The following is an 11,935-nucleotide window of genomic DNA, read 5'->3' as shown; positions in this document are numbered from 1 at the left end:
TTTTTTTTTTTTTAATAGCCGACTGCTTTATGAGGCCATGATTGAATTTTACGCGTTTATCAATTCATGTGTGTAAGGGTGTGTGCTGTTTTCTTTTTTTTTTTCTGAGTGTCTGTATAATACGTCATGTTGATGGAATAAAGTTTTTAAATCAGAGCGAACAAGGCATTTTTTCTTCTCTCTCTCTGTCAGTGTTGCTCCTGGAATACAGACAGTGCATTGTAAAGCAGTGGTGTAATTTTGCAATGGGAAGTAATGTAAGTGGAGATTAGGCCAGGCAGCCAGAGCTTTCATCGTACATCCTCACTGCCTCCAGGTCAGATAAGGTCAGTCTTATCTCCTGGCAGTCTTACATTTGATGTTCCACAGTGCACAATTTAAATATATCTCAATTCTCAAATATAACTACAATTCATTAAACATTTGCAACTTACTAAATTAATCACTACTCTTTAAATACCAAGCCCTAAATCCCAGACAATGTTCACAGTATGTTCTTTGTTCTCAAGCGCCATCTTGAGTTCAATCGCTGAGCTTAGGATCATTTGACTGCTCCAGTGTTCCAACACTGGAATGTTTGCCAGGAAAAAAATGCCATGCTGTCAAAAAGATACTCAACTTTTTATTTTCAATTGTACAGTTAAATATACACACACTGCTAAAAAATATAAAGCAACACAAAGATAAGATTTGAAGAAATCCTAATGATCTGATCTGAATGAAATATTCTTATTAAATTTGCCAATCTTGGTGTTCTCCTGGCAAATGCCAAACATGCTGCGTGGTGTTGGGCTGTAAGCACAACCCCTACCTGTGGACGTTGGGCCCTCATCCCAACCTCATGGAGTCTGTTTCTGACATCTGCTGGAGGTCATTTTGCAGGACTCTGGCAGTGCTCGTCCTGCTCCAGCATAGGAAAATGATTGTCAATCAGTGTTGCTTCCTAAGTGGACTGTTTGATTTCAGAGAAGTGTGATTGACTTGGAGGTACATTGTGTTGTTTGAGTGTTCTCTTTAATTTGTTGAGCGGTGTATATACCAGTTCCATATTATTTTTTTTCTTAAATGCTAAAACACATTTCACAAACGTTTCCTCCATGTTCCCCAATGTCTAAACACAACACTAGGGCTGCAACTATCGAATATTTTTTTTGAATCGAGTATTCTGTTGTTGTTTTTCATTGATTAATCGAGTAATCGAATAGCTTTTTTTTTTTTAAATGTTTTTAAACAACTCTGTCAACAGTGAGTTATGCAACATGAAAATCCTCTTAAAATGAACAAGCAATTTGCTGTTATTCCTCACAAAAAAAGTTTTTTTTATTCAAACTCAATACTTTTATTAGATCAAAGCTTAAAACCTTTGGGTTACTGGCTCCAGAACTAATAATTTAATCAATCTTTTTGTGAAACATTCATGATGTACATGAAAAAAAACTATGAAACATAGGTTAGTCTATTTGTCCTTAGTTTTATTTTAATAAAAAAAAAAGGGGTGTACCCCCTGCTATAGCCCATCTGAGAATAAAGAGAAAAAAAGTATAAAGGTACAAAATAGTAAAAAGAAACAATTCAAGTATTACTAATAATCCAACTTAAACAATACAGTTCAGTTGTATCCAGATGAGGTAGGTAGGTAGAATGTTTGTCTTTGTGCAGTGTTATGTGCTAAATCGAAAGAGAGTTTGTCTTATTGCATGTGTGTGCAATGAATGTGCAAGCCTGCGCTGTGATGTACTGTGGGCAAGAAAATGCTATAAACTCGCCCAAAAGTAAATCTATATGCTAATGAATGTAGATTTGTCCATCTGTTGCATTTATTATTACTACCTTATGTATGGGGAAGGCGTGTTTTGAGATGAACCTATCAGTGTGTGTGGGTGTGGGTGTCTGGCTGTGTGTGGCGCGCAGGAGGGAGAAATGGGGAGGGATGAATTACATGAGTGAGATCTCATGCCTTATCATGCCTCATCACTATCGACTCATAACACAAGATGCGCTAATGTTAGTTAGCAATCATAAAAATATGATACCTTATGCGGTTTACGTGAGGATATTTTCGGTTAAGGTGCTGTAGTTTTGACGAAGTACTTTTAAGGTAAGCCAGGTCCATTTTAGTGTATACACTGCACTACGTTGTCCACGTAGCGTAAAATGGTCACACACATTAGATATTTTATGCCTTTTACACTCACCGGTATCTTCAGTTTCCTCCTTAAATGTTTGAAATGCACGTCAGTTAAAACAGTCCATGTAGAACAATGATTCCGGTGCTGCACAGCTCCGCTCTGCATAGCTCCACGGGAGTGATATGATAATAAATGTACTTTGGTGACTAAATAAACGAAGCCCCGAGGCAAAGAGTTTCCTCAAATATATTTTGTAATCGAATAATTCAAGTTATTCGAATAATTGTTTCAGCTCTACACAACACCCTTTTCTAAAGCTACATACACAAAACGACACCTTCCCACTTAAAAACTCAAACTTTCACACCAAAAGAGTAGCTCGAAAATGTAAAAAATGTAAACGCTATACACATCATTACATACTACAGCAAAACAATTGAAAACACAATGCTCAATTTGTGAGAAGGATCTTTGTTTCATAACTGCCATTGCATATTTTAGAAACTTTATAGAAACGGATTGTCTTACATCTCTAGCATTTAGATTTGAGAGTTTCATATGAAGAGTATAAATCTATAGAAAATTCTGCATGTACACTACTGTAACACAACTCAATGCAAAAACAGAACCTATTGCACACAACAGTACTCTTGAAAACATGATCAGGGTGTGAAGTTTTTTAATTTACTTTATTCACACCACACACACACCACAATCACTGTGTGACATCATGTCGTTGAACTGCATCGGACCACACCACCTCATCCACATCGCAGGCTATGTTGTCTCTTGCCAGGCACCGCGGGCGAAACACCCTGGAATAGCGAAATCATCCTTGGAAGCTCCATTGCCCTTAGGAGGATCTCTCTAGTGTATGGTTGTCTGTCATAGAGCTCCTCTATAGGGTTCAGGAAAGGGGAGTAGGGTGGCAGACGGACGTTTAAAAAGTGGTTACTGTTGGTGGTGAACCACTCTTTGATATGGTTTGTTCTGTGGAAGCGGACATTGTCGCAAATGATCACATAAATGTGATATGCGGGCCCAGGATGGTGTTGTTGGCAGTCCAGGAGGATGTCTCTTAGCTCCTCTAGGAAGGAGACGTTGGGTGTTGTCCACCGGCATGCTGTCCTTAGGTCTTACAAGCCCCTCCGAACCCATGGCCGCACAAAGAGTAATAAACCCTCAGTGATTGCTCTTTGGCCAATGATGTTATGGCCTCTTTGCCTTCGTTTCTGCAGGTTGAAGTCAGCCTCATCCAGGAAGAGGTACTCATGAGGTCTGGCCATCGCGTCAAACTGTAATATCCTCTGTGAAAATGTGAACGTGCACAGGTGTTCAGAACAACACTCCATCAGGTAGCACAGTATTGTCCAGAAGTAATGTAGGCTACTGAGCAACACATTATGTCCACTAACTGTACTGTGAACATGGATGTATGCTTACTTGCACATACTCGTAACGTAGGTCTTTGTTGCGCTCAAAGGGAACCCTATAGACCTGTTTCATCCTCATATTTTGGCGCCGCAGAACTCGGCCTATTGTGGCCAAGCTGACATAATCAATGCTCTCAAAATTGACATTATCTCTCTGATCTCTCAGAGTCTGGTGGTACCATATCCACAATGAGGGTTTCTTGTGCCGCTGTAAATATGGCGACCCTCCCACTTCTATGTGGCATTCTTTCAACTCTAAAGAAAGAAACGTGTTGTCAATTGACATGTTTTACAATAACAACTTGATAACAATTTGAAACCAATAGACTACTTTCACAGGCTTGTAAAACTGTATTGTGACAAAGAAAGCAATAAAGTACAATACCTGTTATGTTGTCTGAATGCCCTGACCACGGTGGCCCGCTGAACCTACTCAGGTTTGGACGGACTCTTAGTCCTGCTTCTGCCATTGTCATGCCATGGACTATGACATGGTCAATGACTGCTCACATCTCGTCCGTAATGATGGTGCGAGGTTGTCTTGCTCTCCATCCTGGACCTTCTCCTCTCCCTTGTTGGCCTTCCTCGTTCCTTCCTCTTCTTCCACGGCCAGATTGTCTCCATCCTCTGTCTTGCGTTTGGAATCTTCAGCAAACTGTGCACTCTGAACTTGCTTTTAAACATGTGGTCACTGCATTAGCAACAAGTGTCTTCAATTTTGAGTCATTGTGCGTAATGACTGACGCCGGGTGTGTTCATTGTGACTGTGACTGTGGCAAGCATTTTGCATCGAATGAGCTTTCATTTGAGAATGTGAGCAGAGTTCTTTTGCAACTTGTGATTTAGCAAAGAAAAATGTGTTTAGATTTATGAGAACGGAGGATTGTGTTTTGTGAATTGTGTCTTCATGTGAAATGTGTTCATGATATTGGAAAATAATGGCTAGTTTTAGTAAATGTGTTTAGACAACTGGTCATTTGGTTTAGAGGATTGGCTTTTGTGTTTAAGCATTTGAGAAAAACTGTAAAGAATTATATTTTCAAAGGCATTGTCAATAAATTGGCATGGCCTCGCACCTTAACAATGAAGTTCCCTAATCTTTAATATCATGAGTACCAGTCTTCACCTATTTGCAGATTCTTTCGCAAATAGTGCAAATAAACTACACACATTGGCCTAAATGCCGAGCACTTCTCAGTCTACCTCTGCCCACACATCACCGTCATTAAGAAACCACTATCTCTATATAAAGCAGTTTTTCTCTTTCATCTTATTCATCACTGTTTGACCCAGAACATAAAAAAACTGTTGTGCAATATGTCACCCACAATATTGTGTAAGTGTACAAGAGGGCCTTTTATACCACTGGTGCTTTGGGATTGTCATTAATAAGTCCCATTAATAATGTTGTCGAAGTTCAGCCGCCTCCTCATTAGAGTGGCTTGATGGAGATTTTCATTTTGTGACATTATTCCTAACCCCACTTGGCAGTCACACATAATTGCATTTTCATTAATCCTTGTAGGCCTACACTTAAGGCCCTGGGATTTACACCTTTCCCAAAGAGAACGGCATGTTTACTCCAAGCAGAAGTGCTCCGGTTGGTGTTACAATACAGTGTAAAGTATATTTTTTTACATTGTATTTCCAAAATTTCCCTCAGCTCCTCTGCTTTGTGCTTCAACTCAGTAGGCATAAATAGTCTCACTTCCCGTTGGACACAGTGACCCTAGATGGCACAGGCCATTTTCAGAAAGGCTACGGAAAGGAGCCGTACGTGCCAGGAAGGAGGGCAGTTCTCTCTGGAGATGGCGCATTTCATTCCTGGTGACAAGAATTTGAAAGCGGATATGCTTCAACCGGGCCTGGGCAGTACATAGCTTTCTTATGTGCTCTCTGGGTAGGATCTGTTGCACCTTGAGTGGGGGTTCCACACTGGACAGAGCATGGCTTTCTCCAGAACATTCTGCTCCCCCCCAAAAAAAATCTGATCCAGCCGATATAACCTCCGCCAATATAATCACATCATCCTAATTAATAAAACCATTAATCATCTTATATTAGTAACTTGGTGGTTTTCTTTATTCATTTCATTTGCGGTAATGAAACATTCATCACATCATGGGCTACATTCCTAATGCATTATGGCAGGGGTTTCTTGCTATGTGAAAAACAACATTTTACACCGCTGTTTTAGAAAACGCGTTTCGTAAGATGGTGATCTGTGGCTGCTTTGCCGGACCATACATTCGACCCCTCCCATTTGACCCAAAGATACGTCCTGCCCTAGCAGTAGAGTAATATCAATGTTTAAGAAACTAGCTCCATGACAGAGGCAGTACTGTTAAAAGCTTTTACACGAGTCTCCCGTTTTCAATGCCTTCAGGGCAACTACAGTTCTTAACAAAATCTGGAGCCAAATGGGATTTTAAAAGAAAGCGTTCCATGAATTACGCATATTTTCAGGGTTCCAAACAGCTCCACAGATGCGTGCGCAAATTGTTTCTAAAGTGGCATGTACAGAAATAGTAGAGTACGTCACAATGCATATTTCTTTAAGGCATCAAAAACATTGCTCTAAAAAAAATGTCCACTAGTGCATTTAAAGAGTCTGTTGTCCCTTTTATACTTGCTTGCAGATAGAAGCCATGCAGGTTCAATGATTTCTTTACTCATCTGCAGACACATCTGCAGTGTGTCTTCCATTAACAGAACATTTTCAACCTCAGCCAGGCCTAAATGCCAAGTACCTCTCAAGGCAACGCTGTCTGTGCCCACATAGCCTCATTATTAATAAATTGGCTCTCAGTTAAACCCCTTTTCTTTTCATTCCTATTCACCATCGGTGGACATGGAACTTTAGATCAGTGTCTGGAAATTCACATTCCACACTGTTACAGCAACCTATTTTATCATTATGACACAACAGTATCTCAACACACTGTAAAATGAAGTGAGATTCACTTTGTTACTGATGCATGGGCTTCATTACAAATTCTTTTGCATTTCTTTTATTAACAAACCCTCATCAGAGGTAGCAATAGTAGCATGTAATTTTAACAAAACGTCTGGCCTTAAGCTTGTATATTTTTAATATTTATTTATTAATTAATTGCAATGTACAGGGCACGGGGAACAGAATCCACCTAGTCAGAACATCACATGCTAGTGTAGAAATATCTAACCGGTTTATGTTTTCAATGACATGATACTGTAGCATATCCTTAATACCCTTAATACTTAGCTTTGTTTTCCCCAAAGTGAGAGGACTGACATTCCTTCTCTTTCAGGGCTATAAGAGTCCATGTGTAGAAACACATAGTGTGTTAACAGTGTGTATATCATGTGTAGCACAATGTAAAAACACAAAACTAGATTAGGAAAAAAAAATACCAAAAGGTCAAGAGCCAAGAGCTGGTCCCTTTAGATTCCCAAGGTCCCTATAGCCACGGGAGCTCAAGAAGAATCTGCGTGTTTAAAAAGGAGCTGTAATGTGACACAAGGGGAGGCAAAATATGGCCTGCATGTGTTGTTTACCAGCACTTTGGAACATTTTTACTATTTTAAAATCACAAGAACCCTGAAATGTAATATGCACACTGCGATGAGGGGTAAACTAGGTCGATCGCCATGAACTGAACAGCTGCAGCTGCGCTGCTGATGCATTTGACTGTTTTTAGCCGCTTCCGTCTGTCTCGCTGGCCCTTTTGCATGGCCTCGATTCTGATGCTTCTCATTATTGTCACCTTCCGAGCACTTTTTTTTTTTTTTTTTTTTTTAAACATTTGCCTCTGCAGTGATAGTACTGCACATGAAGTAAAAGGCCAAAGAAAGGTCAAGGCCAGAATCGGCGTGATTACATCAGTGGACACTGCCGAAGTGAGCAGGGCCCGGCCGGTTCTTGCTAGATCCAGCAGACTACGAGCATCGATTTGAAAAATGAATTGAAAGGGAACCTACATCCCCGCCCGGCACGATTACATAACCTCATTTCCATCTGTGACCCCTGGCAGCCCTGCAACAACGTTATCGATTTCTGTGATGCACTGTAGCGCTGGGGAGGCTGTCACTTGTGTAGAAACTCAGAACTTTTTTTTTATATCTAGAAGCTTTATTAGAACGAGATTTGCTCCCCCTCTAAAATGACTCTGAAATGGCAGAAACACACATAGTAGTCGTCCTCTGTTGCTATGACTACTTAACACGTGTAGACATGGCATGCAAATATAACATTCTGCTGCTCAAAGTGCTGCTGAGAGTTATTCACTAGCACTTATCCTTGATGCCTGGTTAGACAATCAGCCAGTAAGGTCATTATTTTGAGTGACCCTAGCGTTCTTGTAGTATAGCTGCCCCTTACTCCCATACGGGGGTATCAGGGTGATTGGTGGTGGTGTGAGGGGGGGTGCTCTGCATGACTAATTGGCGGAAATTTGTAAGTGCATGGTGTGTTTATATCTTAATTGTTAATGCAATTAAATACAATCAGTGAAATGACACTGCAAGAGCATTTCAACCCCATTGGGTAAATAATACAATAAAATTCTGTAATAGGTCCTAGACCTCTCGTGTTACAACGATGTTTTGTTTATATATAAATGCTGACCTCTACGAAAAGAAGCTCTATTTTGGGGCGATAATCCAGATTGTTGCAATGTGCTGCTGCAGTGGGTGACGCCATCTGACAAAAATGCACAGGGAGCAGACAATTTGGGATAATCTGAATGATCTCCATAAGCATGTCGATGCAACATGCCCCCAGCAGAACAGTAGTGCAGGGGAAGAGGATGACATCTACTGACCCCTTCTGCTCTTAGGGTGGAGTGGGATTGTTGTACGTTAGGATGGTGGCAGTCAAGCAATCAGCACGTTTGTCACGTGGCGACATCATGAGCACATTAACAGGGGCATATTTTAAATAATAATTCTCTCTATTTTATTTTACTACAAAAATACACCGTCTGGGGTCTTGTGACCCAGGACTATGATGAAGATCATAGTCCAGAGTATTGATTGCTGCATTTCTGCTGCCTGTTTTCTCCCAGGGCTTACAGGACAGGTCAAGATGTCCCTCTCTAATTTCCTGTTCTTGAGACTGGGCATGAGAAAACCTATCCCTTGCCAGTCTGATAGTGTTGTATAATCAGCCCCTTGCCAAACCCAGTGCGTTGCTTTTGATGAGTAAACGTGTTGCGTATCTTCCCCAGACATCAGCAAGGATGCATTTTTTTCCTTGCAATTTCTCTGTCTTAAGCCAAGCGTAAGCCACCCCTTTAATCTGAAACAGAACAAGAGGACAAAATTGCGTGATGACGCATGGGTCTAATCTCATGTGGAGAATGCCACATTCTCAGCTGTGACACAGAATTTGGTCTTTCTCCATTCCGTATCTGCAAGGCTTCTAGTAGGTGGGGAGAATCAGCGTGTGACCAGAAGCATCTCCGCAGACCTAGTCTTCTTTTATCCTGGAGCGATGGTCACATGGTCACATGAGGAACCGCATTGCCAGCCAGCTGTGGGGTTTTTCCCACTCTGGGTGCTGAGTCAGCAGAATCTCACCCAATCCTGGGAAGACCGGAGATCCAGTAAGCAGCAGAAACACTGGATGTTTTAAAGTGAAAAGTACTTTTAACATATTTAACAATCAGATGGGGATATTCAGAGCGCCCATAATCCCAGTGGCAAAATAAAATCAGCCATCTGTTGGAGTTGTGGGATTCTATTCGCTAGACAAAGAACAATTGGGGCGGGCAATGTCTATTTCTCCTCGTGGTTTGAGTTCAATGTCACTGCTGATTTGATTCTCTAATCTTTCTAACACCAAGTTAAATATGAGCAGAGAGAGATCGTTCCTTCCCCCAGCCATGCCAATGCTCATCCAGCCCCAAACATTGATCCCGCCACCCTGCCCCGTCTTGTCTATAGGGCAAGACTATGTGTCTGCTAATTCACTCCACGGGAGATTAGGCCCCCAGCTAGTTTATTTTGAGACTTGAGATATCCGGAGTTCCCTGTCTTGAGTAAACACCGGCAAAGGGTTCTTTTCACGTTCAAACACCTGCAGCTTACATTCATGTATACACATTGGGTAAAAAAAGTAGGGAAAAGTGAAGCATCGGTAAGTTCTCTGAACTTAATCATAGAAAACTTAAAACTGCTTCGCAAGCAGTTGCCTCAAATTTTTTACTTTTTACACTGCATGACATACGCATTCCACAGTAAAGCACAGAACAACTTTGGCATTAACAGCATTTCCACCGTTATTCCAGAACATAAAGACCTTTGAGAGAACAATGTAGGTAAAGATTCAAGGTCCACTACAGCAACTGCGGCGTCTTGGTGTATACATTTAAAACCAATGGGAGGACGCAATGGGAAGGTGCTTGTCTCCCATCTAATCTATAGCTACACTATCTAACAAAAGTGAGTAGAGCCCTTGTTATATCTTTCATTTGGACAACACTGAAGATATGAAACTTTTATTATAGTGTAAAGTAGTCCAGCTTGTATAACAGTGTTAATTTGCTGTCCCCTTAAAATAACTAAACACACAGATATTACCGCCAACAACCACAAAAGTGAGTACACCCCTAGGTGTCAATATTTTTTGTGGCCACCCTTATTTTCGAGCACTGCCTTAACTTCCTTCACAGGTTGCTACTGGAATCCTCTTCCATTTATAATAAAACCTCCTGCCGATCCATCACAAAATGGTAAATCAACCTCAATTGAAATTAATTGAATAGACCACCCCTCCTGCCACAGAATCAGCATAAATAAGCTTTCAATAAGATTTTTTCTGTTCCCATAAAGAAATGTATTTTTTCCCAAATGGCAATCACTCTTCCATTGTCTATCAAAAGCTTTCATTCAGCGTTTGGCAATATTGCAATAGTTTTTTTATTGGCCTCATGGTAACCCCACATGGCCAACTGATCCTGTAAAAGCAAAAGATACAGCAATAAATGGCCATGTCCATTGCCAGGTTATTTCCTCCATGCTGAAGGGTAAAAGCAGATCAGAATGTTGTAAACCTGTCTGACTTGTGCTGTAGATGGATGCTTGTGCTCGCTATGGCACCCTTTGCACTGGGGTAAAAAATTCATATGTTATCTTTCATTAAGCACGGCGAATGGAAAAGGGGCAGCACTTTTTCCAACTTACCTGTGGCCCAGTTCTCCTTTTTTCCTCCCCTGAGGGTCCCCTGATATCAGGCAAAGGGTCAGTATTTCTGCGTAAGCGAGTGCGTGTGAGAGATTCCAGCCGAAGATTCTGAGAAGATTCGCAGAACGCTGTCATCAGGGGACACACTGCGTCAGCAACCGACACAACTTCATCTGAATCTGACACACAGACATTAACATCAGCGTGTTCCAACGTATGCCCCTACCAGAAGTCTTTTTGTGCCGTTCTCCATGGCCAGACTTCAAATGTCATGGGAGGTAAATAATTCACATTAACGACATGCGGCAGGGCTGATTGTAAACAGCTATAAATGTTTAACAAGCAACTTGTTACTAATGTGGAACTTAATTTATGGGCTTTCCGATGACAGAGGTTATCTGAGTAACCTTGTCTCGCACCGATACCTGCTCTGCGCCTTCGGGCTATGGCAGAGGTGTCCACTGGCCCAGGAGAACCTGCACACGCTCTGGCTGTGAGCATGGGCACACGCACAGGTTACAGGAGCTCAGCGCTGCAGCTGGAAAATCTCCGGAGCGTCTCGGGGGAGGGGGAGCAGGGGGACGTGGGTAAAACAGCTGCTGAATCAGAGCGGTGGGGCTTTTTATAACACTACTAAGTGGTTTAGCATTTCCACAAGATTCGCGTCTCGAAGGTGAAACGCAACACGATCGCCGGCAGCAACGCTCAAGGCTGAAGATGATAGCTGGCCGCTATTAACAACTGCGTATGTTGCAGAGAGGGTCCTCATCAGTCAAAATGTCACTGCCAGGGCCCAGCACCCCTCTACACACCGTTGCAGCAGTGGATTTATCAAGAAAATCGAATGAGTGCAGATCTCCCGTTTATGTCATGAAATGACACATTAAATAACATTGATTTTTGTTTTTTTTGTGGAAAGAGAATCAAGTTCCTCAAGTATGCGACTGATTTGGATTCTAGTTCAAGGAAGTGGAGGCCCTCCTGGACTGATTTAGCAGGAGATCATGACTGACCTCTTAAACTCACCTTTCAGGCCGAGTCCAGGGTCTCTAGGCCTAAAGTGGAAGATATTCTGCCAGATCAAATGTAGTCTGCCGTTCACTCCATGGTGTAAATCCGGCACACCCCAAACTGAGTATAAACAGGGCAAAACTGGTGCCAAAATGGAGCTTGAACCCTCACAGCCCATAAACACGTGACTCTCTAATC

The 11,935-nt window shown here is 41.7% G+C and overlaps 1 long non-coding RNA gene across 2 annotated transcripts; it reads right to left on the bottom strand.

The window, feature by feature from the left end:
• Positions 1–1,608: 1,608 nt before the first annotated feature.
• On the bottom strand, positions 1,609–11,517 carry LOC114794369 (uncharacterized). Of its 2 annotated transcripts, XR_003750340.1 has the most exons (5): positions 11,152–11,517; positions 10,727–10,905; positions 3,948–9,127; positions 3,573–3,817; positions 1,609–3,436 (listed from the first exon to the last, which is right to left on the bottom strand). It is a non-coding gene; the product is annotated as an uncharacterized LOC114794369 (long non-coding RNA). The 2 variants fall into 2 exon arrangements; XR_003750339.1 differs by having other exon boundaries at positions 3,573–9,127.
• Between the last annotated feature and the right edge of the window lie 418 nt (positions 11,518–11,935).

Source organism: Denticeps clupeoides, chromosome 7 (genome assembly GCF_900700375.1).
Source record: "Denticeps clupeoides chromosome 7, fDenClu1.1, whole genome shotgun sequence".
Lineage (NCBI taxonomy): Eukaryota > Metazoa > Chordata > Actinopteri > Clupeiformes > Denticipitidae > Denticeps > Denticeps clupeoides.
The sequence above is the reverse complement of the archived record's forward strand: the minus strand, read 5'-3'. Positions and strand labels throughout refer to the sequence as shown.